This window comes from Passer domesticus, chromosome 2 (assembly GCF_036417665.1).
Source record: "Passer domesticus isolate bPasDom1 chromosome 2, bPasDom1.hap1, whole genome shotgun sequence".
Lineage (NCBI taxonomy): Eukaryota > Metazoa > Chordata > Aves > Passeriformes > Passeridae > Passer > Passer domesticus.
This window is the reverse complement of record NC_087475.1, coordinates 115,952,282-115,977,600: the sequence shown is the minus strand read 5'-3', so window position 1 is coordinate 115,977,600 and position 25,319 is coordinate 115,952,282. Positions and strand designations below refer to the sequence as shown.

General features: G+C 38.5%; 1 long non-coding RNA gene across 2 annotated transcripts; it reads right to left on the bottom strand.

The window, feature by feature from the left end:
* Window positions 1-2,861: 2,861 nt before the first annotated feature.
* On the bottom strand, window positions 2,862-23,922 carry LOC135295617 (uncharacterized). 2 transcript variants are annotated; one of them, XR_010357746.1, is made up of 3 exons: window positions 23,777-23,922; window positions 21,645-21,821; window positions 2,862-5,265 (listed from the first exon to the last, which is right to left on the bottom strand). It is a non-coding gene; the product is annotated as an uncharacterized LOC135295617 (long non-coding RNA). The 2 variants fall into 2 exon arrangements; XR_010357745.1 differs by having other exon boundaries at window positions 23,707-23,796.
* Between the last annotated feature and the right edge of the window lie 1,397 nt (window positions 23,923-25,319).

The window sequence follows — 25,319 nt, the reverse complement described above, 5'->3', positions numbered from 1 at the left end:
GACAGCCTGGTCCTTGACAAAGTCACACACTGATGTGAAAACAGAAGTTTTCCTAACTGCCTCTAAAACTGCCTGTAAAGCAATGGTAATAAGCTGTACATTTGTTCAAGTTCTTTTCCCATATGGGCAGGAAATGAGACCATTCTTTCAGCCCCATCAGTAAGAGACAAATGATGTGGAAAGCAATTTCTTGTGTACCCCTCAAGAGCTGTCTGAGCTGTGACCTCTTCTCTTGCTATTTTATCTTGCAACTTGTAAATAAACAAAGCTTTCCTAAGCAATTAACTTTGCAACACATTCTGTGCATTCTCCTTAACTTATCCCTCTGTGGAACAAGTCTCTGAAATGGGATGGACCAGTTAGGAGAATCACAGACTGGACCTGAGCACCTCTGTTCTGAAATAAGGTTGTTACCTTCCTTTTCCTTGTGGCTGTGATCCATCTTATGGAACTTCATTTTATCTGAAAGATGTTTTGGTTCAGTCCTATTAGCATTACCTTGACATCTCACATTTCTTCATTGCTGATAAACTCTACTCCTTTACCTAAAAATGATAATCAATGATTCTGAAAAATTAATTTAATCTAGCTTTAGTACTCATAAAGCACTCACAAATTATTCAGCTGCTGATCACAGGTAACTTTAGGACAACTCCAGACACAGGAATCAGGCTGAAGTTTTCAGCTTACACACACCTGACTTTTCTGATTTTTCTAATAATTATATACATGTTATTGTCCTAGAGCAAACAAACAGCCCTCCCAGTAGCGTTAAGGACTAAAGCTGACCTTGTTCTTTGGACAAAGGTGTCTAGCAGGAGCAAGTAGATTCACTAGCAGTGCATAGACTTAGAGACATCTAAATTGTAGAGCAGTTTTGACAAGGTAAAAACAGTGGAATTAAATTCTGGATGGTTTTGACCAAAAGTTTCATTTACATATTCTTTAGATCTTTCAGACTCCCACTCAGGAGTGCAGAGATGAGTGGAGTAGCTACTCAACAGAGCCCAGGATATTGCCTAATTTTGTATTTGATGCTCTGCTTGCCTTTTGCCTTGTGAGGCAACTGTGGGCTACTTTTTCATCTTTCTGTGACTCAGCTTCTCCCTCCCTCATCTCAATTTGGAAAAGATCCTTTTTATGGATTTATGAATAATCTACATGTATGAACCTTGAATTTTGACCTTCATTTCTGCATGATGGCTTTTAATCTATTTTATCACAGAAGTGCAATAATTTACTGCTAAAATAGAGTGACTTTTTATTCCTTCATAAAGAACAGGACTATGAATGATACCTGGGTTCCTCAGTGGATTTTTAGAGAGATTTCAGTGAAATAAGACACAAAAGTAAAATAATGCTACTTTTGTTATTAATCCAGATTTATACTTGTATATTAAAACAAGAGTTGCTACCACATAAAAATACTACAATTTGAAATTGAATCTATTGTTTATTCAGAGATTAGCAAAAAACTAAGTCATTAGTGTTCCAAGAGTACAAATGAAACTCAAGATAAATGCAGGGATATAATTTAAATCTCATGGATTATTTGAGTAGGATTACTGAAATTTTAAGAAGAGTTCCCCTCCCTATTATGTAGAAAGCCACTCTGAGCTACATAATGCTGTTGAATGGATGTGATGGGCTTGTGGATGAGGTGTGATTAAAAGAAGAAGAAAGGCAGGATCTTGCTTGGGGGAAGAGGCAATAGATTAGCATGTGGTCTAGATGGTTTAAGTGGTTGATAAAAAGGCTAGATGAGTAGAAATATCTGCCAGGCAAAAAGTTGAAATTACAATTGTAGGAGTACTAGCTCATCTTTACCTTACATAGATGCTTTTCAAATAAATTATCAGCAAAATAATCCACAGAGAACTTCTATGAAAAATTGCAGATGAAGCCTCTTTTTCTTGTGCTGTGAAATTATTTATACAGAGAATGTCAGTTCTGTGGGCCACTCAGAGAAGAATTAAATGAGCAGGGTTCCTTCAATTTTCTTTGCTAGACTAAAATGAATTACTATCTTGCATTCTGCTTTCAAACCGAAACATAGCAATAAACACATCTGAAAAATACTGACAATACTTTAGACCACTGCAAAAACATATTCGGATTAATTCATGGCTTATATGTAAAAAAATATCTACTTCAATTGTAAATAAAATTGAGGTATCAAAATAGATAAGGACTAAAAATTAATACTAATAAATACCTTGGAATGAGTTGATTGCAAGACTCCATGAAATCTGAAAGGATCTGCCATGTTTAAATAAAGCTTTGGCCAATGTGTTACTTGAATTGTTTTTAATAACCATACTTTTACTTTAAAGTGTAAAGCTTGGCCAGTGTTTGATTAATTCATCCCATAGCTGTACTGTTTTCACATGTTCAAAAGCTAAAAAGCAAAGATTCTATAATAGTACAATGAGACTAAAAATCTAGTCCTTGGTTTCCAAACTCAGATGTTATCTGTTATCAAGCATAAAGCCAAGTGAACTCATCATATATGAACACCATAATGTTTCTAAAGATGTCTTTAAATTTGTAATTAAAGTTCAGCTTTACTAAGCTGAAGAGCTGAAAAAGAGGGCAGTGGGCTTTGTGCTTCCAAAGATTTATAGGGACATCTGTACTGAGCAAAGAAGTGTTCAGAAAACCTATTAGTTGTCCCTGTCCCCAAATGGGACAGGGACAATATTCTATTGCAGACTGATTCTATCCAGAGGCACATGCTTCCCTAAGCATCCTGCCATATTGCTGTGGTCTTGGATGGACTGAGCACCTATGGCTCACTCCTCTACTGATCCACATTGCTTCTGGCTCTGCTGGAGGATGGAAATGATCCCACCGCCTGTCATTTTAATTTCTGTCAAATTGCCAGCCTCTTCTTCAGTGCATGGGATTCTTATCCCTATCTCTGCTGAAAGACAGTGAAACTAGGACTTGTGGGAATCAGCAGAAACATTCATGAAAAAAAGGACGCAGAAATTTTTGTAACTCTTTCATGAGAAGATTCCCTGAAAACACTAAATAAATGGTGTAAAATTAAACAATATGGGTATTTTTCCTATTTATGCTAGAGCTCATAGAACCTATTCAGTTAGGAAGTCAAGAATTTGTTCTCTTTTTAAAGAATATATTCTGTTTCTGCTTAAGTCATTAGCATAGGACATGCTATTCTAATCACCTTTGGCAGAATGCAAATAAAACATGCAGTTTCCTAGTCTTTCTCTCAAGTTCCACCAATACTGATTTGCTAATTCACTCTGGCAGAATACCAGGTGTCCCATTGTGTAAATATGCTTTTACTCATAAGGTGAATGAAAAGTTCAATTTCCCATTACTATTTTTCCCATCATTTGTTTGTAGTATCATATTTTGCTTTATGCTGCTCTTTCCCACAGAAATAGCCCATCTGCAATGCACAACTGAGGACAGGCAAGGTGTTTCATTTGAGTGTGCCTTAGGATATTCTTGCTTAGGAAATAGAAATGCTCTATTTTATCAGTACCCTTACTTATACTGATTGTTTAACTAGACACAATTAATGGAAGATACAATCTTCTGTATCCCTCTTACAGGAGATAGCAGTCCTGTGACACCTGAAAGATTCCTCAATAAAAGGCACAGTGACTATACTCCCTTCCAAATCCTCAGACAGACACTTCTCTTCATGAGATCACACAATTGCTGGTGGAAAGCCCTGATTTCCTTTGTATGAATCTTCTGCTTCTTCCCCCATTCCCCTGCAGACCAGCTTCCCCCTCTTATAAACAGCATTGTTACCATAGCAATGCTGTTACCAGGTGACCTTAACGATGTTGCTAATCAGGTTCACTAAAAATTGTAGTTAGGAGGTTAACCAGGCTTTGAGAAATAATTAAATAAATTATGTGTAATAAAACTCTTCAGTGAAAAAGTTCTCCCAAAGTCAAGCACAGACAAAATTTCCTTTCTGTCTCCTAGGTCTCACTGTGTTCAACCAGATTGTGTGAAGGAGATAGATTTTAAATTACAAACTTCAACACCTTTGCTTTAGCTAACATGTTCATTCACTTTGCAATTTGTCAAACTGAAGAGAGTGGCTTGGGCACTCAAGATGAGCTTCTTTACATCAGTAGGAAAGAAGGAATGGGAAATGCAGATAGAGACACAAGGTGCCATTTATCCCAGTCCTGTAATTTCTTTCCCTTCCACAAACATGGTAGGAATCACAAAAGACCAAAACATTAATACAGAGGGCAATATCTAAGATATCTGCCATCATCAAAGATTTTGTGAATGCAGTAATAGGAATTGCATTCAGTGAAAGTATTTCATATTGCTAGGAAGTGAACCTTGATCTTTAATGCCACATGGGACACAAATGCCCTGACCGTGTTTTTTGACCCAAACACCTGTGAAAACTTCTTCAAGTGCACTCACAGGCTGAAGAACAGTGGAGGAACAGGGCCACTGCCTGTAATTAAGAAGATACTGCCTGGATCTCTGTAACTGGAAGTGTTTACAAAGGTGCAATGTCATTTATAAGGCAAGGGGACCTCACTACTCAGGTTTCCATTAGAAGGGAATGCTAGATGGACAGTCATGGGAAGGACAAGCACAGTCTTCTCAGGCTGTACGATGCAGGAACCAAAGTGTCTGGCTCCATCACACACCTGCCCTACAGAAGACATCAATCATCCTTCTTCTGGATTCCTTCCAATACGCACCTCCCCTCCTCCTTGCATTAACTGGGAAGAAAAAATGCAACAAACTAAACTATGCTGTCATGTCTCTGTTTCCAAGACTTTTTGTTTGTTTTTAGGTACCTGGGTTATTAAAGCTTCTTTTCCATTTCTTTACAATTTCTTAGACAGAAATGCCAATAGAAACCTGGGCTTACTCTTAAAGAAGCTTTATTGATCTCTGCTCAGCCAGTTCTAGGAAACTACTTAAGAATAGCTGGAAATGGTGGAAAATGGCATCACAGTGGCTGTTTTGGCATGCTCTTAACTGCCCACCCACCAACACAGCCAGTGCAAGAGGAAAAAGGGAGACAGAGAACACAGTGCAAAGGTTCTGCATCCAGGTCATATCTGCTGTCCAAAGAAAGCAGCTTTCTTTTTCTCTTGTTCAGTGTGAGGCATTTTGCTAAGTGTATTTTAACATGACAAGCATCTCACGAGACTCAAAACACACATCATCATCTTGCTCTGTGAATCCAACGACCTTGCTCTCGCATCCGTAAGGGTAGATGGATGACATTTCCAGCATTTTTCCCTGAAGAAAGAAGACAAAAGACATATTAGAAGTCTTAGGGACATTGCAGGCAAGCTGCAAGCTGAGAAATGTGTATAAAAATGAGTCAGTTTAGTAGTCACTCCAGGCAGCACCTTTCCCATGGACTGTCAGGGATTAAATGAGAGAAAAACATGGTCAGGAAATAGTTCTGGTCTTACACCATGTGTTATTGCTATACACTCATTAGAAAGGCTGTTTAATACTAGGAAACTTGTTCAAATTCACATAATTTATTACGAATTTTTTAATAAGCTTCATTATTAATACTGTATTGCATATTGTCTGTCCGGCTGCGCTTGCTTATCCCTAATAATTAGCAAAGTGACCTGGCCTCTACTTCATAAACACCAGGCACCAAAGAGCATTGACAGTCAACTTCTGAAGAAGCCGAGTAACAAAATTGCACAACAAGTGTGTACACTTAAATGGTGATGATTTTTACAGCTTGCAAATCACACAGGCAAAAAACTAAACCAAAACAACAAAAAGGGGAAAACAGAAAAAGAGAGTAACAATCCATCAGTTTTTTGCATCCATGAGGATGAGGAACTCAGATTTAACCTACAGCTTGTCTAAATTTACAGATTTTGTCCTATAACTAAAATTTTACAAACACAAAGCAATAAATGGATTTGTTACAGTGTCAGAAATTGTCTTTCACATAAGAGGTCAAAGAACCAGGATGATTATCTCATGACAACTTAGTAAATGAAAAGAGTTTGTCATTAACTGAGGCAAATCCTTATTTGGAGCAGCAAACAATGTGTTTCAGAGGCCAACAGTTGAAAGAAACTGCCTGAAAATTAAAAGCACTTAAAAGTCCTTTGGGGCCAGTTGGAGTTCATTATATTTTTGTTACACATATTGTTTACTTTGGCACGTTAAGCTATCCAGAATATTCCATCAGCTTGAAAGTGTGCCTTAGCAACCTTTACATCTTGGTTCTTGTCTGATCCACAGGGAGGCTGATGATGCTGCACATGATAGTGCTCCAGAAATGGCCCCATTTCTGCACTAAACACTGCCAAAAAGAGCAGCAAACATCTTCTCAGTCTTCAAGTACTGATATCTTACACAGTTCTGGATGAAGTAACTACTGTTCCATTGGAGAGAATGAAAGCTTCTATGCCAAACCCAGTTAACACTTTCATTTATAATATATTCTTGCAACCTGCTCTTGACATTGACATTACCCTCTAGAGTTTACTGCAAAGCTTCAGTATGTAAAAAGAGCACCAGCCATGCTTGAAACATTCTGCTGTTCGTGTGGAAATCCATTTCAGAGTCAAAATCACCCTTATCCAAGCAGGATTTGCACTGTATGGGACAGAGTTTTACCCACACTCCATCCCAATGAGCAGGTACATCCTGTTGTGTGGCTTCTGCACATCTTCCCAGGCTCAGACCATGGCTAAAGCAAAAACCATGTGAATGATCCCATGCACAGCAAATATGCAGAAGCAAATCTCACCTCCTGCATTTAAGAAATTGTATTTTCTGCAGTCTACACAATTAATCTGTATTAATATGCTGTTGTGGCTGTCATGTCACATACTGTTTTTTTCAGTCAATAACACGACTTGTTTGTTAGGTAGGCTCAGTTAATAATTTTGGAAGCCTGATACTGTAGAAACGTACAGGGGATTAGTGTTAAATTAAAACCACCTGTGGGGAAAAAAAAAAAAAAGGTCTTTAAGACCTCTGATGTTAGGTCAAATATTGCTCATCACTGAAGATTTTTCCTGAATAAAGGAGAAAAGACTCACCTGATTGAGCAAAGAGTAGATCAGCATGACTGAGAAGGGGAATGAATGTGGCAGAGAAATTCAGGTACTGTGAAGCAAATGATGCAGAAATCAATGCAGAATGGAGGAGTGGAGCAAAACAGCCACCACATCACCTTGGAGAACAGGTGGCTCTTTAGAAAGAATGAAAAAAGACATAAATGATCTTCAGGACGGAAGGAATATAGGGAACAGGTGTACCTGCTTCACAAAATACCTAAGTGGAATTGTAAGCAGGGTAAAAGCTGGAAAGACCTATGAACTGTGTGAGAGACGAGAAACATGATATTTGCACAGGAGACTAACAGCTAATAACAGATCTGTCAACAGAAAAGTTATGAACAGAAAAGGTTTAGAGGGAGAGAAGTTTGACTGTGAGTTTAGTTCGGACACAGGGAAGCAAAGTTGAGTGATTGGAATTACTACTTCTTGTGGAAGATTTCACTTTGGATGTATAAACACAAAGCAAAACCTACTAGTCAAATGCCAGATAGGATATTTTAACACAGTGCCCACATCAATATATATGGAAATAACTGGAAATAATGTCTAACTCCTATTACTTTCCCTAAGAAATTAAAAATCACGACTACTTATGAAAGAGCTATACTATTTATCCTGGGACAACAACATAATTAAAAAGGCCTTTCCTCTTGTGAGTAAAATTTATGCTAACTAAGCATCATTTATCAAGTCACCAAACTAATGCTGAAGCAAAAAAAAAAACCCTCCTTCATTTCACTTTCAATGAAAGCAAGATGGAAGGAAGAAAACCTGCAACTGGAAAAACTGTTAATTGCCAGGGAAAAAAAATACCATCTGAAATAACCTTGTGAACAAAGTACGCTTAAAGCATAGAAGCCAAGTGTTAACTCTTGGAAGCAATGTTGATTTACACCACCTGAGAATCTGCAATGTCCACAAGACAGCAGCAGACTCTTTCTTCCAATCACTGAATAGTTCTTTCTACAGTACTGTTGTATTGTAATATGACTAGGAAATGTTGCAAATGGATCTAATTATTATTATAATCTTAACAATATAATCTTGAAGTCCTTGTCAAATGTTATTTCCAAGACATAGAGAGATGTCCTACAGGCAGAAGAATTAAAATAAATAGATTAAATAATTTCCTACTGGCGAGATATCCTAAGAAGCTAATAGGTTTAGACTCTGGATTGGATTCTGTAGCAAAGATATTTGATTTACTTGTCAAAATTTAAAGATCTTACAGTCCTCCATCAATCACTATGAAGAAGATGGGTTAATTAGAAAACCCAAACTTAACAATTACAATTCAGACAATATTTTGGCAATGTGTATTAACTAGAGGTCAAGTAGGACTGTGTCTTCAGTCTAATATTTTACATCTAGTTATTACTAGTCCATGTGCTCCACTGTTTCAGATACACAATAGTAATTCTGGTTTTTAAAAAAATGGTGGCTTCCAGGTCTAGCAAACTCTGAAATCCTCCAAAATTTGGATGCCTGGCTTTTATTCGTGGCTGCTTGAGTGATGAATACTGAAACCAAGAAGAGAAAGTAAATGAATCCATGTCTGCAGTGACTGGATTTTCCCAACTTTCTCAGCTTGCTTTCACCTGTTTTTAGAAAACTCTCCCACTAATTCTTTATCAAAAATCTACTCTGTCTGTAGAAAAAAGTTCATAATTGCTTCAGCTGTGTAGGGATCTTATGGTTTGAAGTATATCACTCTGGAAATAAGGACAGTCATTTAATTTGACCTTTACAATATTTGAATAGTTTCCAGATGACTTCCAGACAACAACAGTGCGTAATTCTTGCCTGATAAAGAGAATCAAGTTATTAAAAATAAAAAAGTCTCCAAGTGCATAAATAGTATGAAGCAGGTCAGTAATATTCCAGTACGAGCCAACATTCCTTATCTTACATTACGTTGATAGTGCTGCCATCTGTTCCACTTTTAAGTTCCAGCTTTAAAGCTTTCAAGCCAAAAGAGAAGCAGTATTTTATTAGCTAATACTTTCTCCTAATGTACCATCTTCTTGTGAGCCGTGTAAAAAAATCACCTTTGATACCCTTTATCTTGCAGATGTTTCTCTGGGACACAGTCTTTGGTGGTGCTAAAGAGACAGTGATTCCCATGGAATCTGCTTTCTTCCCTGCCAGAGCACCTCACACTGTGAGGGGGAAGAGAGGGAAAACATCCACTCCTTTTGGTGCCATTGGGAGAGAGAAATGGTGGAAAACAGAAGAGCGGCCATGGGAGCTGTGGAGTTGGCCTCTGTCAGCTGTGAAGTCTTGTACAACCACCACTGATCTTGTCAGTGAGGATACTGAGATTTCTTATCAACAATAATTTAACATTTCTGTGCATGCAAGATGTTTTTGCACCTCTGTAGAGCATTACCTACAAAACCCTGCTGCCCAGAGCCCCATGAATTTTTGGACATGAACCATCACATCTGAGGTCCTGAAGACAGATCTTGAGTTTGTAAATGATCACATACAATTCCAGACTGTGAGTTCTTCTGAGCAACCAGCAAACCGAAAGCAGTGTTATGGTCACTCATATTTTTGGGAATGAGTAGAATTATGGATAAGCTTTGCTGTTACTGTCAGTAGGTACCTGAACCCTGAGCCTTGCAATGCTGAGGTTTAACTCTCCGCTCCAAAAACCACTGTTAAGTCACCGTTTCTGTGCCTTGGGCGGTAAGTTATGTAGATGTTTTCTTGTTTTTCAAGCATTTTGTAAGGATATTGCCCTGCAGTCAGTGGGAAAATCAGGTGTTTGAGATGCTGAACAGAAATATGGCTTGCTGCAATTCACAAGAAATGAGAGCAGGCAGCAAATTATGTCTGAAGAGTCCTTAATGCACAAATTAACTGAGGGACAAGGTTGCTTTAACTATTCATCATACAAGAGGAAAAGTTAATCACTTGTGCACTTTCCGGTGCAATTCTTTAAACAAATTAATTTTTAATTATAATAATTAGCATCTAACATAAATTGGATTGTATGGCTTGTCTGTATAGCTTGGGGTGCTTTATGGTGAAAGTGTATTCCCTGATCCTCTGCTTTATGCCCCAAAATGGTTGCTGTATCTTTGAGGTGGGTCCAGAGCAGGGATGAGCCTTGGCCTTGTTGGTGTTTTTTTTCCAAAGCCTCACTCCCCACATGTCTGGGGGCAGTGTGGTCTGGGTTTGGCTTGGCTAGCTTGGTTTTGTTAGCCCAGGTGAGAAGGTTTTTCTTCCCCTGGCCTTGGAGAAGCTGCAGCAGCAACCCTTGGGCAATCTTGAGGTGAGCTGGACAGATTGTTTAGTCCAGGACCAGAGAGAGAAAATGTGACCTGCAGGAGAGAGGCTGGTAAGGACCACCAGGCCAGAGAAGCTGCTCCATCCTGGCCCCAAACCTCGGGAAAGCTGAGCCCAGGACAGAGAGCACACCAAGCCCACCTGCTTCATCTGCTGGTGGAGAGGAGGTCAGTGCCAGAGGTTTTCATCTGTCTGCTCAAACTGCTGTGTGAAACTCCTGTTTGTTTTCCTGAGAGAGAAGTCCCCACCATCCTCTATGGCATGGCGTGAGCTGGGATATTTTCCCTGGCATCTTGGGTTTTTGTTCCACTTTGGGTATGGGGACAAGGTCTGACAGCTTCATATCTAGCATTTATTTACTTTTTTTTGCCATGCCTTGTGGGCATTCTGTTTGTTAATAAACTGTTGTGGGTTTTTTTTTTTCCCCACTTGCACTAGTATTTATTTCATGATGGTAGAAAGGGATTGTGGGAACCCTTTTAGAGGAGACAGCTCATTCCAGAGTGTCTTCTCCTAAATTTGTCTCTAAACTGAGGGACTGTGGTAAATACTCTTACACTCTAAATACTGTTATGGGAATAGACAGCATGTAGTATGCTTGTCCAATTAGCATTTTCACAGACAAATACTCCAAATTATTTAATGCAAAAAACCCCGTATTAATAATACAGTCAAAGTTGTTAGATGTACAAAAACCTTCCTAGTACTGACCCCTTGCCTGTGGTGGTGTCCTAAATCTCATGTCTCATTCCACTTCATTCCACAGCTTTCTCCCTACCCCCTGCTCCCAGGGAAGGAGTGAAAGCTGCCCTGCAGTCCCCCAGTGTTGCCCGGGGCTGCCTGGGGCTGCCATCCCTTCCCTGGCAGCATTCCCGGAGGAGGAGCTGGGCAAGAGCACTCTGGGAACCCAGTTCAGCCCCTTTCAGGCCCAGGGCAGTCCAGACACCCCTGGGAATCACCCCTGGGATATCTCCCAGAAGGGAAAAGTGTAAGACACTTCCTGGGTGACAATGTAATATTATTAATTAAAAAAAAAAATGAAGGGCAGCTATTCTGTACTGACAAAACTGAGGGAAAACAGTGTTTTAAAATAATATAGTCTACTGAAATAATTTACTTCCTTCTAATTCCTTTTTGAGAAAATGAACATTACGCATATTCTCATAATGTATTTCATAAAAGATGAGTGATTTATGAAAGACCTGCCTGTGATGAAGAATTAAAAACATGCAGCCACAGATTCAGATCTTAATTGTATTCTTTGTGTTTCCTAGTAATTCAATAATAAATCTTTCATCTTTTAGTGGTATAAGCTAATGTTAACAGAAAAAATCATTTGGTTGTCAATAAAGAGGTCAGCTACTCTTCTGTTTCATTTCACCACATCCTGCCCTACACAAAATAGATAGGAAATATTTCTCACTTTTCTGCAGGTCTCCAGCAGCAATCTCTCTAATTTCAATATTCAAATCTGAAAAGGGGCATTACTCAATCATGAAAAGAACTCACAAAATAAACAGTTTCTCTAGTATTAAATATTCACCAGCTATACGATAATTTGGTCTGAGAAATATTAATTTATTTTCTGTATTGTGAATTTAAACCTTATTTTTTCCTTGCAAACCATTCCCATTGACTTGGTCATGAGACACCTGTTAAAGTTAGCTCAGCCCAGGGCAGGTACAAAATCATATTTATTGGGTAGCAAACTGCATTCATCTTTGTGACATCAGTGGAGTGCAGCCTGAGAAGTGCAGCCTTCCCAAGACAAGGTCTGTTAATTCTGTGAATTCTGGGGATCTGAAGATCTCAAGATCTGTGAATTCTGGGGTCTGTGAATTCTGTGAATTCTGGGGAATGCAGCTCTACAGAAGCCAAAGGGGCACCAGGAGAGACTTTGTGTCAGAGTGTTGCACTGAGGCAAGGCAGAGAGATTGCTGTAGAAGTGTTCTCACATGAAAAAATTAAAACATTTTTCCTCCTGTCATGAGGCTCCTGGTAACTACACTGTTAGATGTGCCTGCCACTCAGCATCCCATTACTTTTCCCTAATAAAACAAAAAAATCCCTGCTAATACAAACATTGGCTGCATCCAAGGGAAACAGTAGCAAGCTGTTATTTGTTCTTTGACTTAAAACCCCTCCTTTTGTTTAAATCTTTGTGCTGCTTTGCTTAATCTAGGACAATTCAATAGCTATTTACATACCATTGATTTTCTTCTAAAGATAAAGTCATCAGACCTTTGGAACACAGCCAGTTTTTACAAACCTAGATGAATAGAAACCACTGCATAATTTTTAATGGTAGCTAGATTCCAACTCTGAGATTTTCTTCAGTTGGATTGTAAGAATAAATGCTGAACAAACACTCATGTCTCATATCATTATATTTATTGTTCAGAATTGCTGGTCGATATTTGCTTGCACATTAACTAATAGCACTGACTATTTCACTGCCCATACAATATTATAGTTAATAGCAATTTTGATGCCTTGCACCACAATAAAAATTTGCCTGGAAAAAATCAATAGATTCCTTGTTTTGTATCAGGGAAGAGAGACAAACAGTAAATCATGAATTTAGTTTGATAACATGGTATTCAGGATTTCTTTGAATGATAGTTATGATTCTCTGTAGAGTCAAATTCTAATCTGAAATGCATCTTTGAGTGCTTTTGCTGTCTCTGCTTGGGGACAAGTCACTGCAATAGTGTCTCAAGAGATTTTCTGAGGCAAAGTGTATAATACAAGTTTGGAGTTCACACCACTAGTTTTGCCTGGCTGATGTTATTAATGGATTGTTCAAGTTAGAGCAACACAAATTTGACTCATGGTACAACTTGAATAGGGTATCTTACTCTGAATCAAACAGAATATACATATACAATAATAGAAAAGGGATTTACCTAAATGAACCTCCCTAAGTTTCAAACATAAGCTTTCTGAGGTTCTCTCAGAGAAAGGACACTCATGGAGGAAAAAAGACATCCACCAGTACAAATAACCAAGCAGGAATGGCATTCAGGCTATGACAGTAGTCTGAGATAAACACAGCAAAATGGAGTGGGTTTTTGGAGGCTGTTTAGACTGAAAAATATTGCTGCTTTTAAGGGAAGAGTTCACTCAGTTTTATCATAATGATCAGATACAGTGGCTTTTTTTGATAATTCAAACCCATTTTTTTCAGAGCAGATATATTAAGGATCCAGCATCAATGATGTTTTACCATGACAAATTATCTTCATTCATACTCTTGGCAGAATAATCTCTTATCTTTTTCTATCTGAACAAATAATGGCTCACTGTAAGACTAAAGCATTGGTTATATTGTGCAGAGGTTTAATATATCAAAAATTCAGCATGGATAATTGCAGAACACTCGTGATAATCCCCTCAGAATCTTCTCATCAAGGACAGGGTCTCTCCTGCCTGTGCGTGTTTACGTCTGCAATGGTGCTTTGCTTTAAACTCACTCTCTTTATTCCAGAATCATCTGTTCCAGAATCATGTGCTGGAGTTTGTACTGGCAAATAATATGCACATAATTTTTTTTTCTGCCTGGCCAAAGAATATTTGAAGTAACATCAGAGATAACATGAGATGAACTGACCACAGCCCCCATTCCTCATCCCCCTGTGGTGTGCAGGTGGAAGAGGTGGAGAATCAGGAAAAAGTTAAACTTAAAAAGGGTGTAGGGCTGCTTGGAAGGGGTTTTTAAGAGTTGAGTTTACTCCTTATGATCCTACTATGATCTGATTGATAAAAATAAAACTATTTTCCCCAAGTTAGGTCTGTTTTGCTCCTGTTAGTAACTGGTGAGTGGCACTCCCTGTCCTTAGCTTGACCCATGAGCCCTTTGCTGTATTTTTCACTCCTCTGTCCAGTTGAAAAGGGGAGTGATAGAGTGGCTTTAGTGGGCACCTGATGTCCAGCCAGGATCAAATTCCCACAACTAGTCACATTATTAACCTTCTTATTTCTTAATTTTTTTTTTTCAGATAGAAGACCATAGGCATCTTGGAGTATCAAAATAATTTGAGAGAAATTGCATACACAATAACATTTAAAAAGTGTGTATAAAATACATGCTCAAAAATCCAGGCAATAATAAAATTGAACAATATGGGTAAAAGGATTATAATGCTTTTATTTTAAATGTCAAGCTGTTACTGGTGAAAATTAGCATCATGGCAGGATGCAGATGTGGAGAAGGAATTGAATAACAAGTAATTTTGATGGAGAAATGTTAAAATATGAGGATCAGGACCATGGACAAATGAGGTGTTAAATCAGTGTTTGTGTAAGTGTCTTAGGTGAATTGGAGATTTATATGCAGAGAGAAGGAGACAAAAAACGGACACATGGATATGGAAACAACACAAGGGAAGAAGTAGGAATTATGTAGGAGAATGAAGTGCTAGGATACTGAGAGAGGGTAAAGAATCTGACAAATGGAATGACCAGAGACACGGCAGGTCCTTTTTCTGCCTGTGGATTTCCTGACAAGCACAGCACTGTGTGCCTGCACGCTGGCCCCAGATATGTGGCAGCTCTTGATACTGTTGTTGAAGGCCATGGGCTACACTAACTTGAGAATAGCAGTAAAACACATTCTCATCACTGGTAAAAGAGCTTTTGGTGAAGGCTTGAATCGCTTTGCCACACCAGTTTCTAATTGTCTCATTTCTATCACTTAGCCAAAATTTCAAACATTTTGTCTCATCATTATTTCTTTAATATCATTGCCAGACTCACTAATTGGATGCTTTGAATACGCCTCTACTTTACCCTAAGGTTATTTTATTATACATTTACATTCTTCATCACAACTGATGAAAACAAGCAGAATTTTTAATCTTCACTCCTTTCATGGCATTTCTTTGGCACTCATGTCAAAAAAATAAATTCATCATTTTGAATTTCACAGCAGTCTGGCTCATGATTTCTTACTAATTTTCCTAACAAAAAATATTGAATCATCAATTGCAATTGCTCAAATTGTAATCAGATAAAATCTGCTTTATTTTTCTATTTCATCCAATCACAAACACAAATAAAACTGGGAAATAATTTTCAGGAAAACATGTGTGGACTCCTCTTATTACTTCTTGCTTGCTAAACAGACCCTTCCCTGATGATGCTCTCCAGACTTTTCACTTTATCCCCATGGTCCAGAATCTGGAACTACTAGGAAACAGCTGCGCTATCAAAGCATTCCTGTACAGAGGTCTCAAACACATCAAAAATACCAAACTGGAACTCAATGTTCAGGAAAATTATTCTGAGCAACTACACCTCAAGAAACAGTTTTCTGTTTTTTTTTATAGAAATGGAGGAATATTCTTATTTTAAAGGACACAAACAATTATTAAGAAGTCTGCAAAGTGGAAAGACAGAGTGGGTAGTAGCAAGTCATTAGGAAGGCACTGCATACTACTAGTAGCAACTGGACTTAAATAGAATGAAAATAAAATAAAAAAAAAAAACAAAAAGAAAGAAATGTGTTCAATTATTAAGGCCATCAATTTTATTTGAATGATATTAATTTTTACCACAGGCTTCTGGTGATGGTGATTAGCAGCCATTCCTTTTACTTTGATGTGCAGGAAAATATGTGTGTGTTTCTGAAATGCAAACTGTACAGGGTTAAAGAAATTGGCTTCAAGGAGCCAAATACATGTTTTCTTTTTTCTTTAACCCATGATGTCTAAAGCACAAAGTAATCAGGGGAAAAAAAAGAACTGTAATCAAATCAACTTCTTGAGACTATCAGTGCATTTTCCACATGTCTTTCTATTCTTTCTGTTATTTATTTCTGTTATTTCTGCCATATTATAGAAACATTTGCAATTTGACATTAATAAGACCAAATCAAGATCACAGAAAAGGAGAGTTTAATGGAATCCACCTATTAGCAGATCTTTCAGCCAGTGATTTCCTGTCACTGGTCATCTCAAACCTCTTATTTAAGTTCACAGTTTGGAAAGGACATCTGGAGATCTGTTGCTGATCCTTCTACTCAAAGAAGTGTCAGGTACAAGGTCATACAGGTGGCTCAGAGCTTTGTCCAGGTGGTCTTGAAAACCTCAAGGATGGGGTCTGTGAGGTCTCTCTGGACAGCCTGCACCACTGTCCTCCTGTCCTCAGGCTGCAGGTACAGATCAAACAGGACAGATCCCAGGATAACCCTCATCAGTATTCCACTTGTTAGTAGCCTATGATTAGGATAGGAATAACGGCATCACTCTCTCAGCTGAACCATCAAGCCTGTTTTGGATGACCATCTGGGCCATAAAACTGTGATTTGAAGACAAATGTGTCAGTGGAAAGTGTCAAAAAGCTTTGATAAAGTCAAGGTAAATGGTATTTAGTTGAGCACCTCTCCTATGAGGAAAGGCTGAGTTGGGATTGTTCAGCCTGGAGAAGGGAAGGCTTTGGGCTGATCTAATTGTGACCTTCCAGGTTCCAAGGGAACCAACAAGGAGGATGGAGAGAAACTATTTACAAGGGTCTGGAGAGACATGACAAGGAAAATGGCTTCAAACTGACAGAAAGTAGGTTTAGATTAGATTTTAGGAAGCAATTCTTCCATGTGAGGGTGGTGAAGCCCTGGCACAGGTTTCCCAGAGCAGCTGTGGATGCCCCATTCCTGGAAGTGTTCAAGGCCAGACTGGATGGGGCTCTGAGCAACCTGGTCTGGTGCAAGGTATCCCTGCCAATGGCAGGGAGACTGGAACTAAGTGATCTTTAAAGTCCCTTCCAAGCCAGGCCATTTTATGGTTCTATATCTGCTACTCCTCCTTGATTCACAGACCAAGGTGTTTCACCTCAGAAGGCAATCAGACCGGTTAGGCATGATTTACCCTTCGTAAATGCAGTATTGTCCCCATCACCACATTCTGCTCTACATACAGTAAAATACACTCCAAAGTAGATTCCTTCATGGGACTGAAGGGCAGCTGACCAGCCTGCAGTTCCCTGCATGGATTACTTGGCCATTTTTTGAAATGAATGTGACATTTACCTTCCTCCATTCATCAGAGGTGTCCCTGTGATTTCCATATCCTTTCAAATACGGCAGTGGCTTTGCAAGGACCTTGACCAGTTCTGTCATCACCTTTGGATGATTCCATGATGGTCAAGGTATCCCTGACTTCACTCACTGCTGTTTCACAGCTGCACAACAACCATTTCATTGCACTAAAGTCTCCCTGGATTTCAATGGGATGCATGCAACAATTCATCCTCTGCCACTCCTGTGTTTCATGCATCTTTTTCTTGTAGCATAGCTGGCCATAAATTAGGTATCTCCCCAATTGCTGAGCTGTGAGTAGTCAAGGAGAGAATTGAACTACACCTGCCATGAGAAAGCTGATAGACTTTTTTAAATAATAGAGTTTGTGGAGAAAAAAAAACATTAAAATATCATTCACAACAACATGGTGTTTTTAAGCAGGGTTTCAGAGAGCAAGAAACCCAAATTTCTAGCATTCCTACTAAAAAACGTGCACACAAACACTGGAATAAATGAAAAAGGAGAGAAATAACTGCTTAGTTCTGGTCTATGATAGCAAGAACAATATGAGCAATTTAACACCAAATTAGCTACTAGGAGCACCCACTGGTTAATTCCTTAGAGAGCAAATGAGAGAAGAGATGTAGCAATTATTCTATAGAGTCGTCTTTAAATAATCTGAAAAGCATTACTAATGTCTAAAGTGATTTTTTTTCATTTTTATATAAAGAAATGTTGTGTAAGAAATATATTTCTCAGAACACTGAGATGTTTTATAGAGTCTTAAAGAAAGCTGGATAAGAATCTTTTTACATCCCCAAGCACAGCAACAAGCACTGTTCAAGCTGGCAACCTCCAGAGCCCTCTAAGAGTCACTATTCCTTCAGAATCTGGAGCTAAGTTAGGAAATTGTTAGATGGCGCAATGATCCAAGTATTTCCACTCTGCTCAACACTTCACAGGTTGAATTTTTGTCTAGAATAAAGTTAAAAATATAAAATATTATACAAAGTGAAAAAGGTTTCCTTTAATGAGTTGTTAAATTTAATAATACTACATCCTTCCTGACACATTAATCAGTGTGATTTATTATGGTAGGGAAGACGAATTCAGAGAAATGGAAAGAAATTCCAACAGCAAATTTGTGCTAAGTCCACTGTTATCATACAAAGATAAGAGTCTTTCCTAAGGAGTCTGTCTACAGTGATATAGGTTTGCTTTAAAAATTTAATATCAGCTTTTATGACTGAAAGAAAAAAAATGAAATAAAACATGAGCATAAAGGAAAGAAATTATACAAAAAATTACTATAATTATGAACATCAAAGTTATTTATCAAAACTCTATCTTCTTTATGCTAATTATTTTCCCAACAGATTATTCTGAATAGGATGAAGCCATCTCAGTCATGAAAGAAAACTAGTGTTTTCCTGTTCCCTGATAATTAGTCATTCATATTTAGATAGCCTTCATTCACTGCTGCACAGGTGCCTCAACCTTTGCCACACAACGTCGAGCTGTATTTAAAGAAATACTCTTTGAATACTTGTATAGGAATAATAGAAAACTGTATTAACAGCTTAATCGCCCCGCTCTCTGAACAAGAGATCTGTCATGTGAAATTAATCTTTTTTTTTTTTTGTCAGAAACATGCACAAAACAGTTCTGACACTAAAATATGACAACGTTGTATCAGCAAGCCTGCTTCAGCAGCCCTGCTAATTTAACACCCTATTCAGCAGATATTTAATTTCTGTGGCTGTTGGCCATGAAGTTTCAGAGAACTTCTATGGGTTGGCACCTGCAAAGCTGAATTCCAATTCCATAAACATAAATTCCTGCCTTCCTCATTGCAGATATGTTAACTGCTGACTCTGGCTACAATTCTCCTGCATGTCCTATTCCCATAACTATATATAGCAGTCAGCATTACATGTCCATCAGAATTATGAACGTATGTTTGGATAGACCACAAGTAATGACAAAGCTGTGGGAGGAAAATCAAGCAGGAATAATGGAAATACAGATGTGCTCAGAGGTGTTAAAACTGAAAAGGTTCTCTGAATGTATTCCCATCTGGAAAGGTTATTTACTTAATGTTACAGGGAATAGATATTAGAAAAAAAAAATACTGTGAGGGATGACCCATCCTTATAAGTGTTCAAAGTGTGACACTGCTCTGAGCAGCCTGGTCTAGGAAGGTGTCTCTGCCCATGGCAGGGGGGTGGAATGAAATAATCTTTAATGTTCCTTCCAACCTAGGCCATATTGTGATTATGATCTTCTCATGAGCCAGGACCTTCTAAAGGAGAGGTACTGTTAGAGAGCTACACTGCTTCAGTAATAATGAACTTTACCCTCCCACTGATGCTGACAGAGTGGTTTAGGCTAGACAGGGAGTTTACAAAAGATTCAATAAGAAAAGAATTCTTCTGAGTGCCGGGATGTTTGGTTGTGTCATCTCAGCCACAGAGCAACTTGGAACATCAAATCTGCGTGATTTTAATGAGAAATAGCTGAACAGCACAATTCAAACGGTGATAAAATATCTTATTCACAAGACAAAAATATCTTATATTCACTATTCTCTCTAACTCAGGATTACAAGCTAATGAAATAACTAGTGAGAGAGAAATCTCCTATTTCAATGTTTCTTACCTAAATAAGCATCATCCACTAATAGAAAATTGCCATCACCAATGACAGTTGATGGTTTTCATCACTTCACTACTTTCAGTTAAAAAAAAGTATTAGCTGTATCACTGCAAATACATAATGTGCATGAGCAGATCGGGCTGATTTGCAAGGCTATGGGAAGAGTTACATGAGATTATCACCAGATCATATTGACTGATTGACAGGGGTGCTCCCAGTTCAACGCTGCCAGTTCTTTGCAGTTTTGAAGACCATCAAAAAAAGTTAAAATAATAAAATAAATGCAATTGGTTTGTTGCTGGAATGTGTAGAAAGAATTTCTACTATTTATTTAATCGGGATTCTTAGATTCTGTTAGGTCTATTCAACAATGTGTGCATAGTACAAGTTTTATGGTAGCAGAGATACCTAAATGAGCTTGAAAACAGACTGATATGAAACCTAGAAACTACCTTGCTAAAGCAAGAAATATGTCATGGTCTAATTAACCATGTAGAAAAAAAAAATGACATTAATAAATTTATGCAGCCAAAATTTCACAGTAAAAAACACTGCAAGCACCTTTATTTCAGATGACCTGAGATGGCACCCTTCTGGGTGGTCAGCGAAATTTCAAATTAACAAAATTCTCCCATCCTTAAAACCAGGATAAAGAATTATGTGAATTACTGCCTTTGCTAAGTAAATTTTAAAAGGGACAAGATATTTATGTATTGTTACTGAATTGATCTGGTTTGATCTCCTTAAAGAAAGAAAATGAGTTTTGAATATACTAATTTTTATCATTCTGTTAAACACCAGGACCGTTTGCATTCGATTCCAAAAGTTTATTGTCGCAGAAGATCTACACTTCCTTCTTGACCATCGCCCTAGGGTCACATGCCTGGCTGCTGGAAGATGAATGACAAGAAGAACAGAAGCAGAAGTGCAGAGAACTGTACACCAGGAATGTTGAGTCTATATTGGCCCCTAGAAGTTGTTTGTCTATCCATCTTGGCCAGGGCATATTGGCTTGCCAAAAGCTGTTTTTCCATCTGAAACCTTTCACTGACTGTGGTGGCTGGACCTTGTCTGGCTGCTAGGTACCCACCAAAGCCATTCTATTACTCCCCTTATCAACTGCACAGGAGAGAGAATAAGAACAGAATAAGTTTTGGGTGTAGATAAAGGACAGGAAGAGATCACTCACTAATTAATGTCATGGGCAAAACAGACTCAACTTGGGGAAATCAGTTTAATTTATTACTAACCAAATAAGAGTAGGGTAATTAGAAATAAAAAGAAATCTTAAAAATCCACCTTTCTCTTACCCCCTGCCTTCTTCACAGACTCAGCTTCTCTCCCAATTTTCTCTCCCTCCTCCTCCCACAGTGGCACAGGGCGATGGGGAATGAGGCCAGTTGTCAGTTCATCATGGGCTGTCTCTGCTGCTGCTTCCTCCACAGGGGGAGGATTCCTCACACTCTTTCCCTGTTCCAGTGCTGAGTCCCTCCCATGGAAGACAGTCCTCCATGAACTTCTCCAGCTGAAGTCCTTCCCATGGGCTCCAGCTCCTCATGAAGTGCTCCAGTGTGGAGCACTTGGAGTCACAAGTCCTGCCAACAAACCTGCTCCAGAGTGGGCTTCCCATGGGAGTCACAGCCTCCTTTGTGCATCCACCTGCTCCAGTGAGGGCTCCTCATGGGCTGCAGGTGGATCTCTCCTCTATCATGGACCTCTCCAGGCTGCAGGTTGATCTCTACCACAACCCTCCTCTTCAGGCTTCAGCAGGCTTGCACAGCAGACTTAAACTGTGAGGGAAGGCAGGAGTTAAATAAGCACAGCATGTAAGGTATGGAGAGAGCAATTAAGTTTAAAACATAAAATTGAAGACAATTAATGGATTTGATAAATAATACAGGTATCATTCAAATAAATATTCCCAGATAAAATAGAATTTGAGATTAATTTTTCTAAATAACTAATGGCTAGACATGTAAAACTGTAACATTATTATTATAATAATATTAACTTAATTGGCAATTCAGTTTTCCAAAAACCTTCCAATCTTCTTGTCTATGCACAGTAACTTGCCTTTATTTCAGATTTCAGCAAGAAAGCTCAAACTGCAGTGCTTAGCCTGGAAGAATATAATAGGACTCTGTGATCCCCATAATGGTTAATCTAGATGAGTGCCTCTGTGTTGTGGATGTCATGTGACAGCTATCCAGTCAATATCTGTACAGTCAGTTACAGTTTGCAGATGTACCTGCAGTCAATGTGCATCAATATTGAGTAAATGTATATTGTCTTGTTCCCTGGATTATTGTGTGCACCTGTTCAGGAACTGCAGCTTTATTAATGAGAGTATTAAACTGCATGTCCAAGGGACTCTTCAAAACTAAGTCCATATTCCAGTCCTGACTGTTGTCACTGATTGAGAAATATGTATTTTGACTAAGGCTCGGTCAGAATTCCAGGGATCTTTGAGCTGGAGAACCTCACTGTGGCTGGGTTCTGCACTGCCATCTGTGCCCTGACCATAGATCCTTCTCATACAGCATCACCTCAGGGCTCCCAGCATCAGAAATAAGATTTTATAACTGCTATCACCTTTTTTGGGCTACTAATGAATAGTTATCTGCATTGTGAGTGCATTTCTTATGGGATGTGAAAAGAACTGGCACCTCCTCATGGCAAAGCAGCTCTTGAGCTTCTTGCTGTGCACAAAAGACCGGACCTCTGTCTCTGTGCTAGTAACCTGAACTGACCTAACTGCAACAGAAATGTGTTGCATTTTTTTTTCCAGCCCTCCTACACAGCATGATGAACTGTGACAGTGAATTTCATCTCCACAGCCCACTTCTGAGCAGTACCCACAGTAGTAAGGAACTGTGGCAAGGAGTGCAGTGGGATATTTTTGGAATCGGGAAAACCCCTCAATTTTCCATAAGACAATAAAATATACTACTGCATGTACTTCAGTAAAAAATTCACAACTAGGCCTTTAGTGTTTCTTTTTTTTTTTTAAACTCTTGGAAAAAGAACAGTATGCCTAATCTCCATTTTAACTGGTTTTCCTCATTCATTTGGCCTCATTTCACAAATGCAGACTGCTTGTACCAAGCTTTTATGCACTGCTTTTACTTTCTCTCTCCAGTGTGCCAATAAAAGTGTTTTTCATCTGAAGTCTTATATTTATTACTTTCGGTGTCACTTAAGGGAATAAATCTATCACGGAGCAAAGTGCAAGTCAATAAAGTAATGTACATATACCAGAAAAACTTTTTACCAGCTAAGGTAGCTAGTATGTTACAGAAAAGAGAATTCTTTGAAATATACTGTAAGGTAATATTCTTAACTGTAGTTGTAAATTCTGCAGTAAACCAATAAAAGTGTGCTTTTATGCTCTAATAAAAGTCAGTTTTAAATATCTTAGGATGCCTTAGCCTGTTTTAACCTCATCCCTCTAGAATTGCTCCCTTGAATTAAATAGAAAATACATTTTATCAAATTTTCCTTAAAATAAATTAAAAAAAAATCTTTATTGTTGCTATGGCTTCCACAGAAAACATGTAATGAAGACCTCTATATCCTAAAAGCTCCATACTCACTAAAACTATATGATTACATAAAATAATGACCTGGAGGGGAGCTATAGAAGTAAAATAAATATCCACAGCCACTTACTGTGCATGTTCTGTTTTTCTGGATGGCTCAGCATAAGCCAGAATGATCCATGCTCAGGCCAGAAGCTTACCTTAATGGAGTGATCCTTTGGCTACCTAATGCAATTGGCAGGAAGGTTTCATTCTGTCTTTTTTTTTTTTTTTTTCAGATGTTTTGCTGGGAATTTGAAAAACCCAGACAGCAAAGGGATCTATTTGGTGGACTTATCTCTCAGCGTGTGGGCTGAGTGGTTGGCTAGACAACCTTCGGGCTGGCTTCTGTCAAAAATTCTGACGGAACCATCACGCCATCCATGGGAACAAAATACCATCTGTAGTGGGCATTATGAGTGCACTAAAAAATAGGCAGATGAACAGGCACACATGTATATTTGTGAAGCAAACTGCATGGCAGTATGAAAAGCAGAAAAGGCCTTGGCTCTGTGCAAGCCTCGCTCAGCAATAACAAAAACATCTCTATATTATCTTCTCTGTGTTCAGCATAAACCCAAAACACAGCCCCACACCAGCCTCTGTGGAGAAAATTAACTCTGCCCCAGCCAAAACCAGCAGAAACTCTTAGAGCTTTCTTCAAGATAAGGAATGGTATGCAAGACTTGGGTATTGCAAATAGCTCCTCTCAGACAGGCCATATGGCCCTGCCACACCACACTGGTTTCAGGATTCTGGGTACGCTGTGAGTCGGTGACTTTCAGATTACATTTGCTCAGTTCACATGCAAAACAGTGTTTTGTTTGGATTTTATTACTAGCAGTTCTGTCAGAGCATGCTTAAATCTGAAAGCCAAGCTACTTTTTCTTCCCAGCTCATGCATTTTCCAGTAGAAATGAGGTCTCTGGTGGCCTAATTTCACCCCTGCTCAAAATGGCACTAGTCTTGTCCTTAATAAGGGCTTCAATCTATGCAATTTTACAGAAGGTGTAAGAGATGAGGAGGTTAAACATATAAAGGCAAATGTGTTATGGCAGAAAAACTGACAACCAGATGTAAATCATTCTCTTTTTGGATTGACGAAGCAGCAGGAAATAAAAAAGAAACCACATACCTGGCAACACTTGCTCCATTTAGATGTGCAACAGGAACACTCAGACAAAGCAAAATCAGAAGCCTTTTTCCCCAATCACTTTTCTGACAATTTCATAATGACACAAATTTTGTGTAGTTTGACTGTGATCTGTGCACATTCATCAGGTTTTTTTTTCTAGAGTGTTTAACACCACACCTCTTTTAGTACTGAATGCATTTTTTGCTGTTATCATTTCTAGTTCTTCTGAACCTGACATTTTTTTTCGGATTGTGTGTATTTGTGCAAATGGCGTGCTGCAGTCTGTGAGTACATTATACAATTCTTTAAAAAAAAGTCTTTTCACTTGTTAGCATTATGGTAATAGTGTAGGTATTAGCAGTGACTAAACATGTAAATATTTAGCAGCTAACTTATGAATATTAAATATTGATATTTTGTAATATTGAAGACAATAGAAAAACAGAACTGTTTTTACTGCCTTATCTACCAGCCGAAGAGGTTGTCAAGATTTCCAAGTGCCTGATGATGTCCAGTGACACAGCTCAGAAGACTAATTACCAGCCAACCCAAAAGGCAGATGAAAGGAG